This window comes from Rhincodon typus, chromosome 37, assembly GCF_021869965.1.
Source record: "Rhincodon typus isolate 14 chromosome 37, sRhiTyp1.1, whole genome shotgun sequence".
NCBI lineage: Eukaryota > Metazoa > Chordata > Chondrichthyes > Orectolobiformes > Rhincodontidae > Rhincodon > Rhincodon typus.
Window position 1 is genome coordinate 1,409,512 of NC_063368.1, and position 8,437 is coordinate 1,417,948.

Consider the following 8,437-nt stretch of genomic DNA (forward strand, 5'->3'; position numbering starts at 1 on the left):
AACTATGTAAGGTGTAGATATGGTAATGAGTAAAATATTATCAGCAAAACCACTTTGGAACTCTTGGAGCTCAATCTTTAGATGTTTTTCAATGGAACATGTTTGTTATTTTTAATTGAGAGTTGTTGTCACTAAGGTAATCCAGAAAGTAAGTATTTACCTATTGTAATCTTTTTATTTGCCTTTTTTCCGACATTCCTATTCAAACAAGAAGCTGGAAGGATATGGAAGAGAGAGAACATGGGGAAATAAATAGCGACATCTTGAAAAATGTTCATATTACAGAGGAGGGGTTGCTGGATGTCTTAAAACACATTAAGGTGGATAAACCCCTGGGATCAGGTGCACCCTAGAACTCTATGGGATGCTAGGGAAGTGATTGCTGAGTCCCTTGCTGAAATATTTGTATCATCGCTAGCGACAAGTGAGGCGCTGGAAGCCTGGAGCTTGGCTAATGTGGTGCCGCTATTTAAGAAAGGTGGTAAGGAAAAGCCAGGGAACTACAGACCAGTGAGCCTGACATTGGTGGTGGGCAAGTTGTTGGAGGTAATCCTGAAGGGCAAGATTTACATGAATTTGGAAAGTCAAGGACTGATTAGGGATAGCTTTGTGCACGGGAAATTGTGTCTCACTAACTTGACAGAGTTTTTTGAAGAAGTAACAAAGAGGATTGATGAGGGCAGAGTGGTGGACGTAATCTATATGGACTTCAGTAAGGCGTTTGACAAGGTTCCTCATGGTGGATTGGTTAGCAAGGTTAAATCACATGGAATACAGGGAGGACTAGCCATTTGGATACAGAACTGGCTCGGAAGTCGAAGGCAAAGGGTGCCAGTGGAGGGTTGCTTTTCAGACTGGAGACCTGTGATCATTGGTTTGTCACAAGGATTGGTGCTGGGTCCACTACTTTTTGTCATTTATATAAACAATTGGTGTGAACACAAGCGGTATGGTTAGTAAGTTTGCAGAATCTACCAAATTTGGAGGTGAGTGGACAGTGAAGTAGGTTACCTCAGAGTACAATGGGATCTTGATCAGATGAGCCGATGGGCCAAAGAGTGACAGATGGAGTTTAATTTAAGTAAATGTGAGGTGCTATATTCTAGAAAGGCAAATCAGGGCAGGACTTATATATTTAATCGTAAGGTCCTGGGCACTGTTGCTGAACAAAGAGACCTTGGAGTGCAGGTTCATATTTCCTTGAAAGTCACAGGTAGACAGGATAGTGAAGAAGGCATTTGGTACGTGTGCCTTTATTGATCAGTGCATTGCATATAGGAGTTGCGAAGTCATTTTGTGGCTGTACGGGACATTGGTTAGGCCACTTTTGGAATACTGCGTGCAGTTCTGGTCTCCCTGCTATAGGAAGGATGTTGTGAAACTTGAAAGGGTTCAGAAAAGATTTACAAGTACGTTGCCAGGCTGAGATGGTTTGAGCTATAGAGACAGGCTGAATAAACTGGAGCTATTTTCCCTGGGGCATTGGACGCTGAGGGGTGATCTTATAACGGTTTATAAAATCATGAAGGGCATGGATAAGGTGAATAGCCAAGATCTTTTCCCCAGGATGGGGGAGTCCAAAACTAGAGGGCATAGTTTTAAGGTGAGCGGGAAAGATTTAACAGGGACCTAAGTGGTAACTTTTTCACACAGAGGGTGGTGTGTGTATGGAGCGAGCTGCCAGAGGATGTGATGGAGGCTGGTACAACATTTAAAAGGCATCTGCATGGGTATATGAATAGGAAGAGTTTAGAGGGATATGGGCTAAATGCTGGCAAATGGGACTAGATTAATTTAGGATGGCACTAGGAAACAGCACACTTTGTGGAAGTAAAAATTAAATTTTATTGCACTTTCAAGTCAAGTGTTGTAAATATCTTACAAATTTTCTTCATAAACTACAGTACGTTTTTGGGGAAGAAAACTGGATTTGATGCCTTTGGAAATGGAATCAGTGGTAGCAAATGAACTTGGATAAGGACAATTTGGTGTGGGAAAATCATGGGTGGCAGGTCTTTGGTCAATTTGGAGTTCATTATTGAGAAATTCAGAAAGTTCAGCAAACAGAATATTTGGAACGTTGAGCTTTGATGTAAGGCAAGTACAGGTGAGAGGTTTTGAAAGTGAATTTGATCAAACAGAACACTGAGTTGCAGTGCTTGGTTCATGTTGATTAGGTCAACAAGAAAGGAGTCTGAAGCAGTGGGACAAAGCTTTTGAGGCATTAGTCTCCCCAGTGTTCATTTGAAAAATTCAGTATCTCACCTGTGATTTGACATCGGGCAAGCAATTTGTAAACATAGATGTGAGTATGGAGTCAAGGTGGATGATAAAGCTGAGTGTCATTGGTATACGTACATAACCCGTCCCATGTCAGCAAATGATATTGTTATCAGGAAAAATGGGGATCCAACTTATTTTGATACTCGCAGAGGTCTGGATTCGAGAGTGATAGGAAAGTCATTGCAATGTACAGGTAGAAACCGAATCAAACAAAGACCATCGTCGAGAATGGATTGGCCAGCTGTGTAGGAGAGGGTACAACCATGTTGAGAAGTCTAAACAGGGTTTAAGATCATTTTACCCTTAGTTTTTGTGTTAATTCTTTGCTAGAACAGCCAAACTTAAACTTGTTCTCTGCTTGAGGGGAGGTTGCTGGCAAAGATTTTCCACATTTAACCAGATTTAGAATGGTCCCAGCAGATTGGAAATTGGCAAATGTAATACCACATTCAAGGTAGAAGTGAGAGATGGGTAAAAAGGGGAACTATAAGCCAGCTAACCTGACATCAGTTATTGGCGGTTGCTAAGATACCTGATTAAGGAAGTCTTAATGCACATAGAAATCCATAGCATGGACAGATGTGTCAGCAGAGTTTTAAGAAAGGAAAATCATGTTTGAAAAATGTATTAAAGTTTGTGTTTGAAGAACTAGGGGCTAGAATAGATATAGGGAACCAGCAGATATTGTGTCCTTGGATTACCAAAAGGCATTTGATAAGGTGGCATAAGGTGTTGATATGCACAATAAGAGCTCATGGAATTCAGGGTTGTATCTTGGACTGGATAGGGGATGGTTTATGGACAGGAAACAGAGAGTAGGATATCAGGGGCATCTTGAAGTTGGCAGGTTGTGACCGGTGGAGTGTTCCTGCTGAGGTATCAGCCAACATGGCCATCACCAGCAGAACACGGGCTGCACTTGTGCACCAGTCTCTCACCCCCTTCCCCCCTTTGGCACCAGGCTGCCCTGTCATTTGACCCCCTGGTACCGGGCCACTATGTCCAACATACCCCAGCACCAGGGAGTCCTGTAGTGCAGAGACAACCCCACTCCTGCCCCATCCCTCTGGGAGTTCCCAGATGGCAGCACCAACAAGGTAGGTGCTCCTGACCCTGTCTGCTGCAGGTGGCTACATCCTCTTTCCCTTTCCTTTTCGTCTTCTTTGTTTTTTTTCATATTGTTGGTCACCGCACAGGAGGCTGGAGCAGGACTCATGGCAAAGGCAGCGGCTGCGGCAGTGGCTTGTGGTTGTGGTAGGCCCGAGCAGGGAGTCCTAGCGACGTTGGCAAGGCGGCAGCTACAGTTTTGGCTGCACAGTGGGCCCGGATCGGGATTTCTAGCGATGTCGGTGAAGCAGCGACAGAGAGCCAGGGACTCCTGGGAGATTGTTGGACCCGAAACGGAGCCTCTTTGCAGCCCGGAGACTGGAACATCTTACAGAAACCCTGAAGACCTTAAGAAAACCTTGAGCCATGCTTGACAAGAAGGACTATAAAGTTAAACATTATTCATGGGCTTCAGATTGATTTCACAGGTCGGTGCAACATCGAGGGCCGAAGGGCCTGTACTGCGCTGTAATGTTCTATGTTCAATGTTCTATGTTCTATTCCTTATTTTTCTGCCTTTTATATTTTTCTGTCAATTGCACAGAAGATGAAGCACTATTTAAGTAATTTCTATGTTCTATGTTTTTATTCATTATATAATCAAAAATGGCATCAGATTATGGCGACAAAACATTTTCATTGTATGTTCTCAAACCCCCGTGACAATAAAATTATTCATTCATTCACGTGAATCTTCAGATTTTGCTGCCCAATGTACAATATACCAGAGATAATGGATCTTGTTTTTAACTTTCTGATTATTTTTATCATTTATTCATGGAATATAGGAATCACTGGCTGGACCAATCACTAATTATTACATTCACTAATTGCTCTTGAGAATGGGATGGTGAGCTGCCTACTTGAACCACTGCAGTCCCTTTACTGTAGATTGGCTCAAAATACATGATGTAAATCAAACTCAAGCTGATGTGTGGCTCAGAGGGGGATCTTTCAGATGGTGGCATTCCTATGCATCTACTGCCTTTCCAGACGGTTGTGGTTGTGGGTTTGAAAGATGTTGTCTGGGGAGTGTTGGTGAATTTCTGCAGTGCAACTTGCAGATCATACACACTGTTGCTTTTGAGGAGTGGATGAACTGCCAATCAAGAAACAGCTTTTCCTGGATAGTATTGAGCTTTTTGAATGTGGTAGGAGCTACCTTCTTCCAGGCAAGTGAGGACTATTCCATCCCTCTCTTGACTTATAGATAGTGAACAAGCTCTGGGGAGTCAGGAAGTGAGTTACTCGCGGCAATATTCCTAGCCTCTGGCCTGTTCTTGTGGTCACAATATTTACATGGCTACTCCAGTTAAGTTTTTGAGTTCAGTTTAGTAACCCCCAGGATGCGATTAGTGGTGGTTTCAGCGATGGTAATGCCATTGAACGTCAAGGGTTGAGGTTTAGATTGTTTCTTACTGGAGATGGTCATTGTCATTTGTTTGGCATAAATCATATTTGCCACTTTTCAACCCAAGCCTGGATCTTGTCAAGATCTTGTTGCATTTGAATATGGACTGCTTCAGTATCTGAAGAGTCAGAAATGGTTCTGAACAAACAACCCACTTCTGAACTTATGATGGAGGGAAGGTCATTGATGAAGCAGCTGAAGATGGTTGGGCCTAGAACACTACCCTGAGGAACTCCTGCAGAGATGTCCTGGAGCTGAGATGACTGACCCCTAACAACCTCAATGATCTTCATATGTGCCAGGTATGACTCCAATCAGTGGAGAATTTGCCCCCATACATATTGATTCCAGTTTTGCTAGGGTTTCTTAATACCACACTCAGTCAAAGGTGACCTTGAGGTCAAGGGCTGTCACTCTCACATCATCTCTGGAATTCAGCTCTTTAGTCCATGTTTGATCCAAGGCTGTCACGGGGTCAGGAGCCTGGTGACCCTGGAGAAACCAAAACTGGGCGTCACTCAGCAGGATATTACTGAGCTGGTGCAGCTTGATAGCACTGTTGTTGACACTATCCATCACTTTACAGATGCTTGAGAGTAGACTAATAGGGCGGTAATAATGCAGGTAAGAAACGAAAGAACCGCGGATGCTGTAAATCAGGAAACAAAACAGAAATTGCTGTAGATAACAAGGTGTAGAGCTGGATGAACACAGCAGGCCAAGCAGCATCATAGGAGCAGGAAGGCTGACGTTTCGGGCCTAGACCTGATGTTTCGGGCCTAGACCTGATGCTGCTTGGCCTGCTGTGTTCATCCACCTCTACACCTTGTTATCCCAGGCTTTCCAGCATCTGCAGTTCCTACTATCTCTGAGAAATTGCTGTAAAAGCTCAGCATGTCTGACAGCATCTGTGAAGGAAAAAAAAGTTAACGTTTTGGGTCTTCTGACCCTTCCTCGCCGTGTCGGGGTGCACTTCCCCCTCGTGGCCGCAGTGGGCGCGCCGTGTCGGTGTGCAGTTTCCCCCTGGTGGCCGAAGTGGGCGCGTCGTGTCTGGATGCAGTTCCCCTCGTGGCCGTAGGGGGCGCGCCGTGTCGATATGCGGTTCCCCTGGAGGCCAGAGGGGGTGCGCAGTGTAGCGGTGCAGTTCCCCTGGTGGCCGTAGGGGGCGCGCCGTGTCGGGATGCAGTACCCTTAGTGACCGGAGGGGAGCGATGCAGTCCCTGTGGTGGCCGGAGGGGGCGCGCAATGTCGCGATGCATTCCCTGGGCGGCTGTAGGGGGCGTAGTAGCGGAACAATAGTGTCGAGGAGCGGAAGTGGAGGGTGTCTGGAGCCGCTCCCATGGCGACCCGAGCGCTGCAGGAATGGGCCCGTATACAGGTGGTGGGATACCCGGGGGTCGAGGTGACGAACATGAGCTCGAGCTTCAGGGACGGACTTGCCTTTTGTGCCATCATCCACCGGCACCGCCCTGAGCTGATGTGAGTGTCTGGGGAGGACGTGCAGGGAGGGTCTCTCCACAAGTCCTGAGGTGATGAAGTACAGGGGTCTCGACCCCAGCCCTGAGTGACTATGGGTACCTCGTCAGGGAGGGTCTCTCCTAGGGGAGTGTTCAGAGGACAATGTTTCATCCAGCATGGAGAGTGGAGTGAGAAAGACGGGGCTTCGAGACCCTGAACTGCTCCTTCATCTCTTCTGGCTGGAAGCTGGCTTGTTGGTCCTTGTTGGAGGTGTCTGTGGAACTGCTCCGGCCTGGACAGAGATGGGCAAAGTGAGCACTTAGTCTCACCCTATGCCACTTTCTCCTTGGCCCAGGTCATGCTTCCAGAGTAGCACAGAACAGCAGGGATCAGAATAACTGACTGCTGAAGTGTCAATTTTTCAGTTACGTGGATTGGCCATGCTAAGTTGCCCTATAGTGCCCAGGCTAGGTGGATTAGCCACATGGTAAATGTGGGGTTACAGGGATGGGAGTGGGAAGGTGGATCTAGCAGGATGTTCTTTGGGGGTTCACAGCAGACGCAGTGGGCTGAATGGCCTCTTTCTGAACTGTAGGGATTCTATGATAAAAGGAGTCATTGCATTATGCCCGGAATAAGAACGTACAAAATAGTAACAGAATGGCTGTTGGGCTTTCGAGCCTACTCCATCATTCAGTAAGATCATGGCTAATCTGTTTCTGTTCCAAATCTCAATTTACCCCTAATAAACCTTGAGTTTCCGGCCTAATAAGAATCCATCCACTTCTGCCTTAAAAATATTCAATGACGTCCCCCCACTGCCTTCTGAGGCAGATAGTTCCAAAGTCTCTCAACTTTCGGAGAGAGAATTTCCCCTCATCTCTGCCCTAAAAGGGTGACCCCTAATTTTAAAGCAGTACACCCTAATTCAAGACTCACCCACGAAAGTAAACTTTTCTACATCCACCTCATTGACACCATTCAAGATCTTGTTCACTTTGATTTTGATTTGATTTATTGTTGTCCCATACATGAGATCATGACATACAAGGACATACAGGTTGTAGGGTGTTTAGGCAGAGCAAGGCACACAAGGTTACGGCTGCACAGGAGGTGTACAAAGCAGGATCAACAATAGTTTTGTAATTGGAGAGATCCATTCAGCAGTCTAATAACAGCAGGGAAAAAGCTGTTCTTGAACCTTTGTTACGCATGTTCAATCAAATCACCCCTCACTTCTAACTTCCAGTGGAAACAAGCCCAACCTGACCAATCTTTTCCTTAAAGAGAACCCACTCATTCCAGGAATCAATCTAGTAAATCACTTCTGAAATGCCTCTAATGCATTTACGTCCTCCCGTAAATAAAGAGACCAAAACTACACACAACATTCGAGATGTAGTCTCACTAATGCCCTGTTTAACTGAAACCTAATATTCTTCCTTTCATGTTCAACTCCTTATAATAAACTATGGCATTCATGAGAGTCCATAAATAAAGCTGTGATTCAGTGATGCTGAGTGTTTATGTTAAATTCTTTGACATTCAATGGAATAACCATCACTGAATTCCCAATTAACAATATACAAGTCAGGAGAGATAAAGTGCTCCCCACTTCCTTGGATGGGTGCAGCTCCAACAACACTTGAAGGGCTTGGCCTCAGCCAGGAAAAGCAGCCCACTCGATTGGCAGTGCATCCACAAACATTCAGTCCCATCGCCACCTTAGTAGCAGTCTGTGGCATCTGTAGCATTCACTAGAGCAACTCAGCAATGCTTCTGTGACAGCACCTTCCAAACCCTTGACCTCTACCACAAGAAGAACAAGACCAACAGATACAAGGGAGCACCACCGCCTGCAAGTTCCCTCTAAGTCACGTACCGTCCTGAATTGGAAATCTCTACTCCCCTCCCCCCACCTACACTGCTGTCGCTTTTACTCTGTGTCCTCCCTATCTAATTGTAGAATCTATTGTATGTGATATTTTTGTTTTTTGCAGAGACTTCGATTCACTCTCCAAAGAGAATGTCTATGAGAACAATCGCCTGGTGAGTGTTTCATTATTAATAAACGTCGCCACATTTCCTGTTGTGGCTCTAGCCAACCATTTCCTGGATTAGACCTATGTTTGCATTAAAATCTCTGGAAATAGTTGCACCCCTAGCTCGTACTCTTCT